The 19,200-nt window shown below is 43.6% G+C and overlaps 1 long non-coding RNA gene across 1 annotated transcript; it reads right to left on the bottom strand.

The window, feature by feature from the left end:
* Positions 1-17,147: 17,147 nt before the first annotated feature.
* LOC141084648 (uncharacterized) lies at positions 17,148-18,329 on the bottom strand. The gene is made up of 4 exons (XR_012231071.1): positions 18,211-18,329; positions 17,988-18,134; positions 17,400-17,603; positions 17,148-17,304 (listed from the first exon to the last, which is right to left on the bottom strand). It is a non-coding gene; the product is annotated as an uncharacterized lncRNA (long non-coding RNA).
* Between the last annotated feature and the right edge of the window lie 871 nt (positions 18,330-19,200).

Genomic DNA, 19,200 nt, shown 5'->3' with positions numbered 1-19,200 from the left:
CTATATCTCTATTTAAAGTGAACCTGTTACCAGGTTTGGCTGATATAAGATGTCGCCACTGCCTTTCAGGGTTTATGTACAGCATTCTATAATGCTGTAGATAAGCTCTCGATCCGACCTGAAAGATAATAAAAATAAGTTTCAGAATACTCAACCGGGAGGGCAGTCCAGTCCGATGTGTGTCGCAGGTCCAGGTCCGGCGCCTCCCATCTTCTTGTGATACCGCCCTCCTGCTTGCTTCACAGGCTCACAGGCATCGCGCTCCTGCAGTGCACAGGCACTTGGCCTCTCTGACCTCTACTGGTGCCTGCGCACTGCAGTACTTTGCTCTGCCCTCAACAGGGCAGATAAATTCACCTGCGCAGGATTGCAGTGCCGGGGAGCCATGAGTAAGGTTGGAGGGGGCAGTGGTGGGCAGAGGAGGGAGTTAAAAGTTTGGAATAACTGTTTGGGGTTGTAAGATAGGGACGATACGAGGGTTGTGAAGTAGGCCTGTTTAGCAGAGGTGATGGCAGATTCGAAAGCGAGTGTTGCCCGTTTGAATGCTGTGAAGTCAGCTTGCGAATTTGTTTTCTTCCAAAGCCGCTCTGCAATCCTGGACACTTGCCGGAGGCTTTTAGTGGTGTTATTGTGCCAGGGTTGATGTGTCGCACTCTACCATGAACGAGAAGGGCAACCGAGTCAAGAGCTGATGTGAGAGTGGCATTGTAGAAAGCAGTGGCACTGTCTTTGTTGTGGAGTGAGGATATGGATGCCAGTGGTAGAATAGAGTCAGAGAGCGTGTGGGTGTCTAGGTGTGTGAGGTTTCTGTGGGGGTGCGCATGTTGCTGGACATGGGTGACAGTAGAGGAGGACAGGGATGAGAAAGTGAGTAGATGGTGGTCGGATAGAGGGAGAGGGAAGGTGGTGAAGTTAGATAGAGAGCAGAGGTGGGGGAAAACCAGGTCTAATGCATGTCCGTCTGGTTGGCTGAGGGGGAGCACTGAGCAAGTCCAAAGGATGAAGTAAGGGACAGGAGTTTGAAGGCTGCTGACTGAAGGGTATCAGTGGGGATGTTGAGGTCACCCTTGATCATAGTGGGGATGTCAGTGGAAAGTGAAAAAGTCAGATAGAGAACTGGTCAATAAAGGCAGTGGCCGGGCCCGGAGGTCAGTATATGATGGCCACATGGAGGTTGGAGGGAGAGTAGATGCAGACAGGGTGGACTTTGAAAGAGGGGAGTATTAGGGAGGGAAGAGGTGGGATTGGGTTAAAGGTGCAGTTAGATGAAAGGAGAAGACCCCCTCCTCCGCCATGTCTCTTGCCAGGGCGAGGAGTGCGGGTGAAATAGAGGCCACCATAGACCTACATTTCCCTTGAGGAAGCCACGCTTGGGTTGGCGATACGCATGGGGTCTCCTCCTCCACCTCCTATAACATCGTGCGGGCACTGAGTCTTTGTCCACGATTTTTTGAGGACTCTCCTTATCTATGGGTTTGTGGCAGATAGGCATCTATTGTGTTATTTTGCCTCTGTTTGGATATTCACCAGCATTATTCAATGTTCCTTTATTGGTCTGCCTTCCATAAATATGGATTTATATTCTGTCCTCATCCCTTTACATCTTGACCAATGGGTCATGTAGGGTATTGATATTTCTCAGATCTCTTTCAACTTGCAGCAAGTATTTTTGATTCACTTTTAGTGACCTGCACTTTATTTGCTGATTTTGCACATAATGCCTTGTCATGATGCATATTATTATTATTATATTTGACATTTTATACTCATCATAATGCCTTGTCATGATACATATCATTATTATATTTGACATCTTTTTCTATTGAATTATTGTCTTGTGCATTATTTTTGCATTTTTGCTGTATAGAGTACTATATATTTATTCCTATACAAACCTTTTGCCTTAGCATTGTGGAGGAGTGGAGCATTAGGTTCTTATTTTAGAACTTTTTTTGGAGTGTTACACACGGCCAATTTGTCCTGGCCTTTTTTTAATTGTTTTTATTCATATCAATGTCATTTTTTGTGTGGAATTTTTTGTGTTAATAAAATTTATTCATTTGTTTATATATTTTTGTGTTATATTGTGGTTATGACCCTGGGGTTGATCTCGTCCATTATACACACTTCTTTCACTTGTTGGTTAAATAGAGGCCACCATAACACAGCGCAACAGGGGAGCAACAGGGGAGGTGGTGTTAGAGGGTGTCAGCCATGTTTCTGTGAGGCCGAGGAAGGCAAGATTGCGAGAGTGAAAGAGGTCATGAATCACATGAAGCTTGTTGCAGATGGAGCAGGCATTCTAGAGTGCTCCAGAGAGAGGGAGCAGGGGGGTGGGCATTAAGGGCATGGGTTTTACATTTAGAAAGATTGCGGTAGTTCTTATTAGATAGAGAGCGGTAGGAGGGGGTAGTAATCGGAGGTATGAGCTGTGGGGCTCCAGGATTGGGAGATATGTTGCCAGCAGTGAGGAGAAGCAGATAGAGGGAGAGCAGGTGGGAGAAGAAGAGTGGGTGGCTTATTTTATACTTTATTAGGACAGATTTGATGTTGAGGAGCAGGTCAGCAGAGGAGGTAAGGTGGGGAGGTAAGAGGGAAGGGGAGATGATTATTTGGTTAGAGGGTGCTGGGGTTTGGGGATAGCGAAGGAGAGAGAGGATTAATGGAGCAAACACTGAGAGGGCATATGTAAACATGGTGAAGGATTAAGAGGGTTAGAAAAGCTAGATCCAAGTAATAAGAAGTGCATACTTAGCAGACATGCCCAAAAGAGACAGAATCACAGTGTGGGGTCCTGACTCCTGCCGTGATTAACTGCTGTTGAAATAACTGCAGCTTCTCGACACTTTAGCTGCAGTGATACTTTTGCTGCAGGGAGACGCGTGCCAGACCCCACACATGTGCCCCCCTTAGGATGCTACTAAATATGTAGGACTGAGTAGAGGATCATGTGAAAGGGATTGTGGGAACTGGTTTGGGATAAATTAGCAATTGGTTAGCACACCAGGGGAGGTTAGAAGATCAAAAGCACAGGGCCTGGCTACAAATATATGCTGTAAAGGTACTGTCACACTTAGCGATGCACCAGCAATCCCGACCAGCTATATGACGCAGTCAGGATCGCTGGTGCATCGCTAAGTGGTCACTAGTGAGCTGCCACACAGGCAGATCTCACCAGCGACATAGTAGCGGTCGGGGGTCGTTACTTACCTGTCAGTCGAGGTGATCCTGACGTCCTCCCGCCCACGTCCACGCGTCTCTCGTCGGCGCCACAGGAAGCCCAGCAGGAAGCTGACGACGTGAAACCGTCCAGGACATTCTTGCGCGATCAGCGATAATCAGCGGGGGAGCCAGTCGGAGGTAAGTATCACACATAGCGATATCGCTAGCAATATCGCTGCTACGTCACAAAAACCAGTGTCGTTACAGCGATAATTCTGACAGTGGTAATAACTCTGAAACGCTCGCATGGATCCTGGTGATTCTGACACTGTTTTTATCGTGACATATTGTACTTCATGTTAGTGGTAAAATTTCATTCATACAACTTGAGTTTATTTGTGAAAAAAATGGAAATTTGGCAAAAATTTTGAAAATTTCACAATTTTCCAACTTTGAATTTTTATGCCCTTAAATCACAGAGATATGGCACACAAGAAACTTAATAATTAACATTTCCCACATGTTTACTTTACATCAGCACAATTTTGGAACCAAAATTTTGTTTTGTTAGGAAATTATAAGGGTTAAAGTTAACCAGCGATTTCACATTTTTGCAACACCATTTTATTTTTACGGACCACATCACATTTGAAGTCACTTTATATAATAGAAAATCTACAAAAGTGACACCATTCTAAAAACTGCACCCCTCAAGATGCTCAAAACCACATTCAAGAAGTTTATTAACCCTTCAGGTGCTTCACAAGAATTTTTTGAATGTTTAAAAAAAAATGAACATTTCACTTTTTTTCACAAAAACAATTACTTCAGGTCCAATTTTTTTTATTTTACCAAGGGTAACAGGAGAAATTAGACTGCAAAAGTTATTGTGCAATTTGTCCTGAGTACGCTGATACCTGATATGTGGGGGATCCACTGTTTCAGCGCATGGCAGAGCTGAGAAGGGAAGGACCACCGTTTGACTTTTTCAATGCAAAATTGGCTGGAATTCAGATCGGACGCCTTGTCACGTTTGGAGAGCCCCTGATGTACCTAAACAGTGGAAACCCCCACAAGTGACCCCATTTTGGAAACTAGACCCCCCAAGGAACTTATCTAGGTATGTGGTGAGAACTTTGAACTCACAAGGGCTTCACAGAAGTTTATAACGTACAGCCGTACAATTAAAAAATTATATTTTTTCCACAAAAATGAACTTTTCACCCCCAATTTTTATTTTCCCAAGGGTAACAGGACTACAGAAGTTATTGTGCAATTTGTCCTGAGTAAGCTGACACCCCATATGTGGCTGTAAACGACTATTTTGGCGCATGGCAGAGCTCGGAAGGGAAGCAGTGCCATTTGACTTTTTTGGCTGGAAGTGAGATCGGACACCATGTCGCGTTTGGAAAGCCCCTGATGTACCTAAACAGTGGAAACCCCCACAAGTGACCCCATTTTGGAAACTAGGCCCCCCAAGGAACTTATCTAGATGTGTGGTGAGAACTTTTAACCCCCAAGGACTTCACAGAAGTTTATAACGTACAGCCGTACAATTAAAAAATCATATTTTTTCCACAAAAATGATCTTTTCACCCTCAATTTTTATTTTTCCAAGGGTAACAGGACCACAAAAGTTATTGTGCAATTTGTCCTGAGTACGCTGATACCCCATATGTGGGGGGTAAACCACTATTTGGGCGCATGGCAAAGCTCGGAAGGGAAGCATCACCATTTGACTTTTTTGGCTGGAATTGGGATTGGACGCCATGCCGTGTTTACAAAGCCCCTGATGTGCCTAAACAGTGGAAACCCCCCACAAGTGACACCATTTTGGAAGCTAGACCCCCTAAGGAACTTATCTAGATGTGTGGTGAGCACTTTGAACCCCCCAGTGCTTCATAGAAGCTTATAACGCCCGGGCGTGAAAATAAAAAAATCATTTTTTCTACAAATATGATCTTTCAGTTCCCAATTTTTTTATTTTTCCAAGAGTAACAGGAGAAATTGTACCCCAAAAGTTTTTGTCCAATTTGTCCGGAATACCCTGATACCCCATATGTGGGAGAAAACTACTTTATGGGCACACGTCGGGGCTCGGAAGGGAAGTAGTGACGTTTTGGAATGCAGACTTTGATGGAATGATCTGCTGGTGTCATGTTGCCTTTGGAGAGCCCCTGATGTACCTAAACAGTGGAAACCCCCCACAAGTGACCCCATTTTGGAAACTAGACCACCTAAGTAACTTATCTAGATGTGTGGTGAGCACTTTGAACCCCCAAGGGCTTCACAGAAGTTTATAACGCCCGGGCGTGAAAATAAAAAAATCATATTTTTTCCACAAACATGATCTTTCAGTCCCCAATTTTTTTATTTTCCCAAGGGTATCAGGAGAAATTGGACCCCAAAAGTTGTTCAATTTGTCCTAAGTCCGCTGATACCCCATATGTGGGAGAAAACTACTGTATGGGCACACGTCGGGGCTCGGAAGTGAAGTAGTGACGTTTTGGAATGCAGACTTTGATGGAATGGTTTGCGGGTGTCATGTCGCGTTTGGAGAGCCTCTGATGTGCCTAAACTGTTGAAACTCCTCACAAGTAACCCCATTTTGGAAACTAGACCCCCCCATGGAACTTATCAAGATGTGTGGTGAGCACTTTGAACCCCCAAGTGCTTCACAGAAGTTTATAACTTCCGGGCGTGAAAATAAAAAAATCACGAAACGTGCGTAGGGGCTCTGGGGCTGGACACCACGCACATGCACTTTCCTTATGGGTAAGCATGGTTACCTTTCCATAATTTTCCCCACACCTTTTTGCACAACAGCACTTTACTGGAAGGTCCTGTATGAATTCCCCATGTCTTTTGGTATGTACTTCACTTTGGTAGTAACACTAGATGGCCAAGTGTGAGACTCTTCAACATGGGTATCAGTCTTCATGCAGGTTTTTGGGGATATGTATTATCATTTTTTGTACCATTGCATTTACCATACATGTGCGGTGTATCCATCCCCTCTCTTTCTTAGTGTCATATCTGACATCTGATCATATGATTGTATTTTGTAATGTACACCTTTTATGCACCTGTACTAATAAAGAGCGAATAATTTTTGATATTATAACCATTTATGTTTATTGACTCTATGGCGTTATACTCCGTTTTCTATGTAGGTTCATATATTTCTAAGGGAGTTGTCCTCTTGTTTATGCCATTATGAACGTTCTTTTTTCTAGATAGGAAAAAGTATCATGTTCATTGCTATGTTGGATTATGTTAAATTATCTAGATGTGTGGTGAGCACTTTGAACCCCCCCCCCCAAGGGCTTCACAGAAGTTTATAACGCCCGGGCGTGAAAATAAAAAAATCATATTTTTTCCACAAACATGATCTTTCAGTCCCCAATTTTTTTATTTTCCCAAGGGTAACAGGAGAAATTGGACCCCAAAAGTTGTTGTTCAATTTGTCCTAAGTCCGCTGATACCCCACATGTGGGAGAAAACTACTGTATGGGCACACGTCGGGGCTCGGAAGTGAAGTAGTGACGTTTTGGAATGCAGACTTTGATGGAATGGTTTGCGGGTGTCATGTCGCGTTTGGAGAGCCTCTGATGTGCCTAAACTGTTGAAACTCCCCACAAGTAACCCCATTTTGGAAACTAGACCCCCCCCATGGAACTTATCAAGATGTGTGGTGAGCACTTTGAACCCCCAAGTGCTTCACAGAAGTTTATAACGTCCGGGCGTGAAAATAAAAAAATCATATTTTTTTCCACAAAAATGATATTTTTGCCCCCAATTTTTTATTTTCCTAAGGGTAACAGGAGAAATTGGGCCCCAAAAGTTGTATTGCAATTTGTCCTGAGTAGGCTGATACCCCATATGTAGGGGTAAACCACTGTTTGGGCGCATGGCAGAGGTTGGAAGGGAAGGAGCACCATTTGACATTTCAATGCAGAATAGGCTGGAATTGAGATCAGAAGCCATGTTGCGTTTGGAGAGCACCTGATGTGCCCAAACAGTGGAAACCCCCAAGTCTTACTCCAAACCTAACCCCAACACACCCCTAACCCTAATCTCAGCCCTAGCCCTAACCCTAGCCCTAACCCTAGCCCTAACCCTAGCCCTAACGGGAAAATGGAAATTAATACTTTTTTTTTAATTTTATTATTTTTTCTTAATTAAGGGGGTGATAACGGGGGGTTTGATCTACTATTTATGGCGGGTTTTTATTTTTGGCACCTGTCGCAGGCTAAAAGACGCTTTTTATTGTAAAAATAGTTTTTGCATCACCACATTTTGACACCTATAATTTTTCCGTATTTTGACCTACAGAGTCATGTGAGGTCTTATTTTTTGCGGGACGAGTTGACGCTTTTATTGGTATCATGTTCGGGCATGTGACATTTTTTGATCGCTTTTTATTCTGATTTTTGGGACGAAGAATGAACAAAAACCAGCATTTCAAGAATTTCTTTTGGAGGGTGAGTTTACACCGTTCTGCGTGCAGTAAAATTGATAAGGCGATTTTATTCTTCGGGTCAGTACGGTTACAGCGATACTTCATTTATGTCTTTTTTTATGTTTTGGTGCTTTTATACAGTGAAAACTATTTTATATAAAAAATAATTATTTTTGCATCGCTTTATTCTGCGAGCTATAACTTTTTAATTTTTTACTGATGATGCTGTTTCATGGCTCGTTTTTTTGCGGGACAAGATGACGTTTTCAGCTGTAGCACGGATATTTATATGCGTCTTTTTGATCGCGCGTTATTGCCCTTTTTGTTCGGCGGTATGATAATAAATCATTATTTTTTGCTTCGTTTTTTATTTTTTAAGGAGTTTGCTAAAGGGGTTAACTAATGGGACAGTTTTATAGGGCGGGTCGTTATGAACGCGGCGATACCAATTACGTGTACTTTTATTGTTTTGTTTTTTTATTTCCAAAAAATGAATTTTTTTTTTTTATTTATTCAGCGATTTTTTTAAAATTATTTTTACACTTTTTTTTTTTTTAACTTTATTAGGTTGTTCCAGGGGGGACATCACTGTCCTGTGACAGATGGTAAGCATCAGGTGACAGCAAGCAGAGATTGTACCATTAAAGGAAATGTTGCAGGATGGTAATCATCAGATGACAGCAAGCAGAGATTGTACTTACACCTGATTTGCATCCCAGTGACTGAAAACACCAGACTCTAGTGTAATTTTACCTTCAAATTATCTAGCAATCCTAAAGGTTTATGTATTCTCCTCATGTGATGTTGAATCGTTTCCTTAATTTAAAAGGTGAGAAAGTGTAATATTTTAGACCCATTTGTTTGATTTTGTTCTATTTACCTACTTTTACAATTTTGAAAATATAGTTTCAGGTCAATTTATCCAAAAATATGGAAAATTCTGAAGGGTTCACAAATTTTCAAGCACCACTATATTGTCTTATTAAGCCATTATGTGTGAAGCTCTTTATTCTCAAATCCCTTGCACAATAGTCTTGATTGGCGGGGTAGAAAGAAGTAACAGAAAATGTATTATATGTAACATTAGTTTATATAATCATACATGCCTGGCGTATAGCAACTAAATAATGTTTATTTTTATGGCCAGTGATGAAATCTTTGTGCTTTTACACTACAGTTCATTGTTAATTATAGATACAACTACCCAAAAACAACAACAATCTGCATTTTTATTGGCACATTGAGGGAAATGTCTTGTCATTCATGGAAAACTGTGTCTAAGATCTGTAGACTATAATGCTTCTCTAAATGACCGGAGTTGTTTTTTCTTCTTTTAATAATCCAGTTTGAGCTACAAGAAACATGATCTAGCCAATATGAAGAAAAATGATGCACAGAATAGCCTAGTTCAGCACTAGTAGAACAAGTGAAAACTATCATTAAGTCTCTTGTTATGGGCACGGAAACATTAGTTCTACTTGCTGTATACAAAATAAGGGAAGTTTCATAAGCAATGTAATAAGTAACATGCTATTAATGGGTGGACCACCATAAAAAAGAGCAAATCAAAAAGGCATCAGTAGTAAAAGCTGTGTTAGCAAAATGTAATATCAAACAGAATTTTACATTTTTATTAATGAAAAGTGATATGAAAGCAAACTTGTATTAGACACTTACAGTAAATCTGGTCATCTATACAACTTTGAAATGAAACAGTTAAAATATGTTTGAATATGTTGCAAAATATTGTCCATGCTACCAATCCTGTACTTTCTGCTTGGGTACAATGAAATAACTATCAGGACAACACCACAACATTTGCTGAACTGCCCAATCAAGGGGTGCCATTGCCACTTAAAGGCAATCTTTCACCCCCTCTGGGACTTAAATGACCTAGTAATATGGGCATACAGGTAATAAAAATGTTAAGCTAGTCCTACCTGTATGCCTTATATTGATGATCTTGTTGTTGAGAAATGTTATTTTCTTTCTTTATGTTAATGATTTCTTCCAGTTTCCGGGGTGTGCGGTGCCTGGAAGAAATCCCTGCCTCCTGTCTTCATTGTAACACTTACCCCCTCCCATCAGCACCAGTTATGGCCCTGGAATCACGTTCCTGTGCCCTGCACTTCCCCAGAAATACATACCTCATCCTCCCATCTATGGGCACTGTATTCAGGGATCTTCTGCGCAGGTGCCAGCGACTTCCACTCCAGTGACCGCCGATAAGGTGCTCTCCCCATGTCCTCCCTGCATAGTCATCACCATGTACACATGGTTCCTAGCGATGACTGTGCAGGGAGGAATTGGGGAGATCATATTGTCGATGCGTACACCAGAGGTCACGGTGACTCGCCGGATTCTGCACAGAAGATCCCTGAATGCAGCGCTCATAGAAGGGAGGATGAGATATGAATTTCTCAGGGAGTGCAGGACACAGGTACAGGATTCAGGGGCCGTAACTGACGCTGATAAGAGGAGGTAAGTATTACAATGAAGACAGGAGGCAGGGATTTCTTCCAGGCACCACATGTCTCAGAGCCTGGAAGAAATCATTAACATAAAGAAAGAATATAACAATTCTCAGCCACAAGACCATTAATATGAGGTGTACAGGTAGGACTAGTGTAACATTTCTATTACCTGTATGCCCATATTAATAGGTCATATATGTCGCGATGGGTGACAGATTCAGATTAAATATCCTATGTGGCCAGTGAAAACCAAACCACAAACTACAGAAAGCAGAATTAGACACGTAGACAAAATGGAAACCAAAATACTATAAGCTTTTCAACTTCAGTTCTAAACTCTATTGCTGCTGACAGCGGTGATGGTGAAATCGGGACACATTCCAAGTTTTGCTATGGGCCCCCGAGTCACTTATAATTATGAAAGCATTATAATGTCATCTGCATTTTTCACAAAATACAGTACAGCTCTATTAAAGCAATGAGGTCTATTGGAAAATTTATTTTAACAGCTATGCAACTTATATACCAACAACTTAGTGGGATAACCCACCCAATGATCTATGTGGGATATTCATAATACAACTTGTTAAACCTACTCAAATAAATGAATAAACCCAAATACAAATCCAAATGAATGGAAATATTAAAATACTTTATTAAGTTCTATTTTTTAAAAAAACAAGGAAAAAGGAAGAAACCAGCTACAATAGACATATATAATACCATAAAAGCATGGCATTCACACAATGGACATAAGGGCAAATTTCATACAATTTGTTAACATACAATCCTCATAGAATAAAACATAAAGTGCAGTGCAAATAGACAGATAAATCTGAATAAAAGTGCATAACAGGATTATATATACCAGTGATAAGGTGCCCAGTAAATCTCCAGCTCCAACGCACGTTTCGCCTGATGTGGCTTTCTCACTCCTTGAGAAAGCCACATCAGGCGAAACGTGCGTTGGAGCTGGAGATTTCTGAATATGAGCAACTGTAGTCAAAGGAACATCAAGCTGCTTGGAGATGATCTTATAACTTTTATCCTTAGCATGTTTGTCTATATTTTTATATCTAACTAGCTGAAGAGCCCGGTGTTGCCTGGGCATAGTAACCAACTGTGGTTAGTTATAACAAATTATGATGATTATATTTGCAACACAAATTAACTAAACGATTACCCAAGTATTGATAGTATTTTATTTTTAACTCATTCAAGAGCCTTTTGATAAACAACATTTTTTGTTTTTTCCTTTCGGTGCAAAGATGAACAGATTTTTAGCAGTTCCAACTCTTGAACAGTTCACGTAAAGTTGACCATGAGAAAAGCTTGTAGGTTGCAAATCGATCCCTACTACTTTCAAGGACTGTCCCTGAGCATTGTTAATGGACATTGCAAATAGCAATTGAACTGGAAATTGGAGGCATTTCAAATCAAAAAACAAGTCAGATGGAATGAGTGGAATTCTTGAAATGAAAATGTCCTCTCCTTTGGCACATCCTGTTTCTGAGCTGTGTATCTAACCCTATCCTGTGTGATAATGTCTGCTGAGCTGTGTACCTAATCCTCTCCTGTGTGATACTTTCTGCTGAGCTGTGTATCTAATCCTATTGTGTGTTACTGACTGCTCAGCTGTGTATCTAATCCTATCCTGTGTGATACTGACTGCTGAGCAGTGTATCTAATCCTCTCCTGTGTGATACCATCTGCTGAGCCATGTATCTAACCCTATCCTGTGTGATACTGACTGCTGAGCGCTGTACCTAATCCTATCATGTGTGTTACTGACTGCTGAGCCATGTATCTAATCCTATCCTGTGTGATACTGACTGCTGAGCCATGTATCTAATCCTATCCTGTTTGATACTGACTGCTGAGCCATGTATCTAATCCTATTCTGTGTGATACTGTCTGCTGAGCCGTGTATCTAATACTATACTGTGTGATACTGTGTGCTGAGCTGTGTATCTAATCCTATCCTGTGTGATACTCTCTGCGGAGCCGTGTATCTATTCCTATCCTGTGTGATACTGACTGCTGAGATGTGTATCTAATACTATCCTGTGTGATACTGACTGCTGAGCCGTGTATCTAATCCTCTCCTGTGTGATACTGACTGCTGAGCTGTGTATCTAATCCTATCCTGTGTGATACTGGGCTCCCCCTGCAGTTTGTGTCAGAGGGTGGCCTGTATTGGCACGGTAATAAATTGTGTTATTTCCAGCTTTACAGAATGACGATAACACCATAGAAATGATAAGAATAATAAGCCTCAGTTACCACAACTGTCTACAATGAAAACTGTTGCTGATAACAACCAATCACAGTTCATTTTTCATCTTTTAAACAGCTCTGTGACAACGTGGCGAGTTTTGAGTGGCGACTTTTGTGTTTCGACTTTTATGTGGCGAGGTTGGTGTATGTGTGGTGAAATGTGTGCTGAGGGTGGTATATGTGTTGAAGCACGTGGTAGTGTGTGGCACATTTTGTGTGTGTGTGTGTTCATATCGCCATGTGTGGTGAGTATCCCGTGTCAGGGCCCCACCTTAGCAACTGTACGGTATATACTCTTTGGCGCCATCGCTCACATTCTTTAAGTCCCCCTTGTTCACATCTGGCAGCTGTCAATTTGCCTCCAACACTTTTCCTTTCACTTTTTCCCCATTATGTACCTAGGGGCAAAATTGTTTGGTGCGCGCGGTTAAAATTTTGCCTCACAACATAGCCTATGATGCTCTCGGGGTCCAGACATGTGACTGTGCAAAATTTTGTGGCTGTAGCTGCGACGGTGCAGATACCAATCCCGGACATACACACATACAAACATACACACACATTGAGCTTTATATATTCGATCTCTTGAGACAACTCTTTCCTTCAGTTCCTCTGGTCCATGTTGAGTGTGATACACACCATGTCACCAAACAGCACAGTGAGTATCTGTAGCCCTCCATACAGGCCCCAGGGTCGGACCTACTGCCCGTGCAGCTGGTTCATTGAACGGGGCCCCAGGGGAGAGGGGGCCCTCCAGCCTCCTGCACCCACATGGCTAATTATTCAATTCAAATTAGCCATGTGGAGTGCTGCAAGGAGGAGAGCAGAGGAAAGGAGAGCAGCACTGCAGGAGGCAGCAGAGTGAGAGCTGAGGTCAGTAGCGTAGCTACGGTGGGGGCATAGGGGGCAGCTACGGTCCCCAGAGAAGGCGGTGGGGGCCCCGGTGCCAGCAGTGGGCCCCCCACATCACAGCCAGCAATGTCGTCCTGGGCTATTCTGTGCGCACAGAACCTGTGATGAGGTCACAGGAGGGGCGGAGTCAGGGGGTCACATGATCAGGGGCTTCAGTGGCTGCAGGGCTCTGCTGTGCTGGTTGTCATGGTGCACTGCTGGATGAGGTAAAGTTTATGTGTGGGGTCAGGAGGGGTTTACAGGGTGGATGTAGCAGAGCCGTGTGTGTATGAGGTGTACAGAGCGAAGCTGTGTGTATAGAAGGTGTACGAAGCAGAGATATGCATGTATGAGGTGAACGGAGGAGCCGAGCTGCGTGTGTATATTGTGAGCGGAGCCGTGTGTGTACAAGGTGTACGGAGCGGAGCCGTGTGTGTGTACGGGGTGTATGGAGTGGAGCCGCGTGTGTACGGGGTGTGCGGAGTGGAGCAGCATGTGTACAAGGTGCACGGAGCACAGCTGCATGTGTACAAGGTGAACGGAGCAGAGCTGCATGTGTACAAGGTGCACGGAGCACAGCCTCGTGTGTACAAGGTGCATGGAGCAGAGCCATGTGTGTACAAGGTGTACGGAGCGGAGCCGTGTGTGTATAGGGGATGCGGAGCAGAGCCGTGTGTGTATAGGGGGTATCAGGTGCAGTAATAGGGACACATATGGCAGCAGCGGCTCAGCATTGGGGTATAAGGTGCAGTAATAGGGACACATACGGCAGCAGCGGCTCAGCATTGGGGTATCAGGTGCAGCAATAGGGGCACATACGGCAGCAGCGGCTCAGTATTGGGGTATCAGATGTAGTAATAGGGACAAATACAGCAGCAGCGGCTCAGCATTGGGGTATCAGCAGGATGAGGGGTTTGTGCAGGTTGGGATAGATGGTGATGGGGCTGGAATATGAGAAGTGAAAGGTGTTGTTGCATTCTCTGTAGCAGAGTCATGGCTGGAGAAGTTGTCATGTCGGTCTGGGCCAGATGGAAAAGACGTGAAAAGTGAACAATTCCATCACAAAGATCATCAGCGGTAAGACACCAACTAATACTGTGCAGTAATCACATATGTTTTGTAGGACTGGTATTTACCACTGACCAGATGGCAGTAATATCAATATTGGTCTTTATATAGGAGTTATTTTCAGTACAGCGAAGTCATCTCCTACATCCACTATTAGGGGGCGTCACTGAGTTGTAATCGAAGTTACCTAGTTAGGGGCCCACTCAGAAGTTTTGCCCCCCTGAACCAAAACCCTTGCTACGCCTCTGGCTGAGGTGATGATAGCAGATCAGCGGCCAGCGTCAGTGCTGCACTGCCGCTGTGGGGGAGGAGAGGAGGAGACAGACACAGACTGACTGTCACTCACTGTGCCTGTGGTGCCGGCCGGATGGTGGCTGCAGTGCAGCCGCAGGTCAGTGTGTGATGTGTCTGTCTGTGTCTGACTCACTCACTTGTGCCGTGCCCCTGCCCATATGCTGCAGCAGCTCAGGAATGTGCGGAGTGTGGACACTGGACAGTGTGGAATGGATGGATCCTCTTGGTCTGGTCTGCGCTGCCTGCTACCAGGTAAGAGCACTAACAGAGCTGAGCAGGACTGAGGGACTGGGACCGAGGTGCAGGCATGATTTTGGGGGGCTCCTGGGGTAGAGGAGAAGTTGGCTTGAACATGGCAGGCATGATTTTGGGGGGCTCCATCCTGGGGGAGAACTGAAGCATGATGGCCCCTCGCTGCTCATGAATTGGGGGGCCCCTGGCCTGGGGAGAAGGGAAGCATGGCCTTGGCTGCTCATGAATGGGGGGGCCCCTGGGGAGAAGCATGGCTGCTCATGAATGGGGGCCCTGCCCTGGGGAGAACTTGAAGCATGGCCTGGCTGCTTATGAATAGGGGGCCCCTGGCCTGGGGAGAAGCATGGCCTGGCTGCTCATGAATGGGGGGCCCCTGGCCTGGGGAGAAGCATGGCCTTGGCTGCTCATGAATGGGGGGGCCCCTGGGGGAGATGCTTGGCTGCTCATGAATGGGGCGGCTCATGGGGGGAGAAGAAACATGAATCGGGCTGCCCACATCGGGGGAGAAGAAGCATAAACTGGGGGGCCACATAGGGTGAGAAGCACTATGCCAAAAGTAGACCGCATATGGGGGAGAGCATTATGAAACAAAGTGAAATGGGGGTGCCTATATATATAACCTGGAGGCTGTCTGGCTATATATGTTATTCAGAGGCTATGCTGGGCTGTATATATTACCTGGAGGCTGTTTTGGGCTGTATATATTATTTGAAGGCTATGCTGGACTGTATCTATTACCTTAAAGCTATGCTGTACTGTATATATTACCTGGAGTGGAGGCTATGCTCGACTGTATATATCACCTGGAGGCTGTGGTGAGCTGTATATATTACCTGGAGTCTGTGGTGGGCTGTATATATTACCTGGAGGCTGTGGAGGGCTGTATATATTACCTGAAGGCTGTGCTGGGCTGTATATATTAGCTGTAGGCTGTGCTGGGCTGTATTTATTACCTGGAGTCTGTGCTGGGAGCTGTATATATTACCTGAAGGCTGTTGCTGGACTGTATATATTAACTGGAGGCTGTGCTGGGCTGTATATATTACCTGAAGGCTGTTGCTGGACAGTATATATTAACTGGAGGCTATGCTGGGCTGTATATGTTATTTGGATGCTGTTCTGGGCTGTATATATTAACTGAAGGCTATGCTGGGCTGTATACCATATTTTATTTGGAGGCTGTGCTGGGCTGTATATATTAACAACTAGAGGCAATGCTGGGCTAGTAGGCTATATATGAGGCTGCAACTGGCAAATAATAAATACTGCCCTGCAGCATTCTACAGATATTATATCCAGCCCTGCATAGCCTCAATATTAGATATACAGTACATTTACGGTTGGGAAAATCCGTAGCAAAAATTGACATGGTATAGATTTTCCCGCTCTAAAAAAACACAGCATATCCGCTGTATATTTTAGTGGCACCATGTAACGCGGATCTAGCACAACTGCACTTGCCGCAGCCAGCCGCAAGCCCAGTAGAGAATGAATGGGGCGTGCCGGATCAGTGCCACAAGTCGCCCGTTAGGCAGCAGAGGTGCAGAAGTCTGCCGGATCTGCTGCTAGTAGGGGGGGGCCCGAAAAATTTCTTGCACAGGGGCCCACTACAGTCTGTGTCCGCCCCTGACAGGCCCACTCACTGATTCCAAGATTGTAGGCACCTGTGATACTAATTAGTGCACTCACCTTGATTTAAAGTGTCCCTTTTGGCACATTATTTTCAGGGGTACCATCATTTCTGTCCAGGCCTATTTCATGAGTTTTATTTTTTTTTTAATTCTGTGGAAGCATGGTTGAAAAGCAATGTCTGACTTTCATTTGTTCATTTTCATAGATTTTTGATTTATTACTACTTTTAGCAGATTCAAGTTATTTCTGTCATTAAAAGAGGGGTACCAACAATTTTGACCATGTGTGTATATTTGTTTATTAAATAGTGTTGTTTAATAATATTGTCATGTGAAGCATTGCAACAGGATTAATTAAAATGTGATGTTTTCTAAATAAACTAATTGCTTATCATTATAGAACTAAGTGTAGCCCAAGTATTAATGTTACAAGGTATCAGCTTAAATAAAAATGTCGGCACATTGTCGACATAGATGAAATGTATTATAGATCTGCATAAAGCCCAACTAAAAGCAAACTCAGTGTCAGGATTTTCTGATAGATATATAGTGTATGCAACTGTATTTGCGTGACTTATTATGAATCTATAGGAATTAGTGATGAAATAATAGTAAGACAACACAAAAAACACTCACGTTCGCTGAGCAAGTGCAGGCCTCAGAAAAGCAAGGTTATGGTGGTATTTTTATTTTCTTATCCTTTGAGCAGCACCACTTTTAACCTGGTTCTCCGATCTCATGTCCTTGTTGAAGCGATCCTTCATGGAGCGCCAACGGACTGTTATTCTCTTCACTGTGAAGGGGGAAAACAAGGAAAAAATTAATTGTAAAACAATGCACCTTCATTTACAGTTTCAATGGCATGTCACACCACATTGCAATACTTACAAAAATCATTTCTGGTACGTGGCATGGCACGGTCCCAATCATGCAACTGCAATCTGGCCACTTCTTCCCAGAGTCGTCAAATCACAACTGTGTCCGAGTGCTGACAATCATGGGTGTCTCGTCCCACAACAGTGCTCGCTCTTGCACAAGGTTAATGAGTTGATCGTTGTCAATGTCCTGTTTGGCGTCTTCCCGTTGTGGAACCTATAGATCAAATAAAAAAAAACAATTTTAAGTAAAACTAAAAAAAATCAATTACAACTCTGGTGAAAACAATATTTACACCCTGTCTTTCCTCCTGAGACACATGAGCACGACGATCCAGGGAAGAATCATTTCCACTCGACTGCTCCTGCTTTTCATCAGGTATAGTATTGACAGTCACTACATACCAATCAGTATAGCAAATGTAATTACATAATCTTTGTCAGGTCCACCCTGGGAAGAAGTCAGTTCTTCACTTGAGGACATGGTTGAAGAGCAGGCAGCAGTCAAGTGAAACACTACAGAAAAAAAGATAACAAAAATTAAACTTGTTAAGAGTCAAACACAATGTAGCAAAAAAAAGCTATGGACACCAATACTTACATTACAGACAGTGGTCCATCACCACAGCAGCCAGCACAGGACAGGGACAGATGGCAGCACCAGGAGAGATGGCAGCACCAGGAGAGACGGCAGCACCAGGAGAGACGGCAGCACCAGGAGAGACACCAGCACCAGGAAACAACCAGTCTAAAAGGAACAGAAAAAAAATTAGAGACAGACATTTTCAAAGCTTCTATACTAACATAGACAGTGTTGTCCTCACCAGGACTGCAGCACCAGGACAGACGCCAGCAACAGGAGAGACAGCGGCACCAGGAGAGATGCCAGCACCAGGAGAGACGCCAGCACCAGGAGAGACACCGGCACCAGGAGACAACCAGTCTAAAAGGAACAGAAAAAAATTAATACAAAGTACAGACTACAGTGAGAGAGACAGACATTTTCAAAGCTTCTAGACTTACATAGACAGTGTTGTTCTCACCAGGACGGCACTACCAGGAGAGACGCCAGCACCAGGAGAGATAGCAGCACCAGGAGAGACACCAGTACCATGAGAGACCCAGCAGCAAAACAGATGCCAGCACCAGGAGACACCAGCACCAGGAGAGACGCCAGCACCAGGAGAGACGCCAGCACCAGGAGACAACCAGTCTCAAAGGAAAACAAAAAAATTTGTACAAAGTACAGACTACAGTGAGAGATACAGACATTTTCAAAGGTTCTATACTTACATAGCCAGTGTTGTTGTCAGATCCAGAGTCTTGAAAGTAATAGCCTTGCAGTTTCCACACTTCCTTTTATATACAGCTTTGTTTTGGGAGTGAATGAAACCATTTTCTGGACCTGCTCACTCTGAAGTACACATGCATATTGAACACATGCATATGCATTTCCTTCCATGTGCATGCGTTCTCATAGACAGTAATGTGTTTTTTTGCGCATTCATCCGCATGCACATGGTTGCGCATATTTGATGGATTTTTGCCGCCACAAAAAATGCAATATGTTGCTTTAGCCACACCACGAAATGATGCATGTGTACGCAAATGTATGTGAATGCATGCACAGGCAGGTCCCTGCATACACCATGTTAAATATACAGTATGTACGCACGACGCATGCAGCTCTATGTGGATAAAACGCTGCACACACAGACGCAAATGTAAAATCTGCCTTAAGTGGCTTGCATATTCACCCCCTTGACTTTTTACCTTTTTTGCTACATTACAACCTGTGTTTAAATATTTTTGTA

Source organism: Dendrobates tinctorius, unplaced genomic scaffold, assembly GCF_039654945.1.
Source record: "Dendrobates tinctorius isolate UK_male_01 unplaced genomic scaffold, ASM3965494v1 ptg000026l, whole genome shotgun sequence".
Taxonomy (NCBI): Eukaryota; Metazoa; Chordata; class Amphibia; order Anura; family Dendrobatidae; genus Dendrobates; species Dendrobates tinctorius.
Note: the sequence above shows the minus strand (reverse complement) of the source record. Positions and strands in the feature narration are given on the sequence as shown.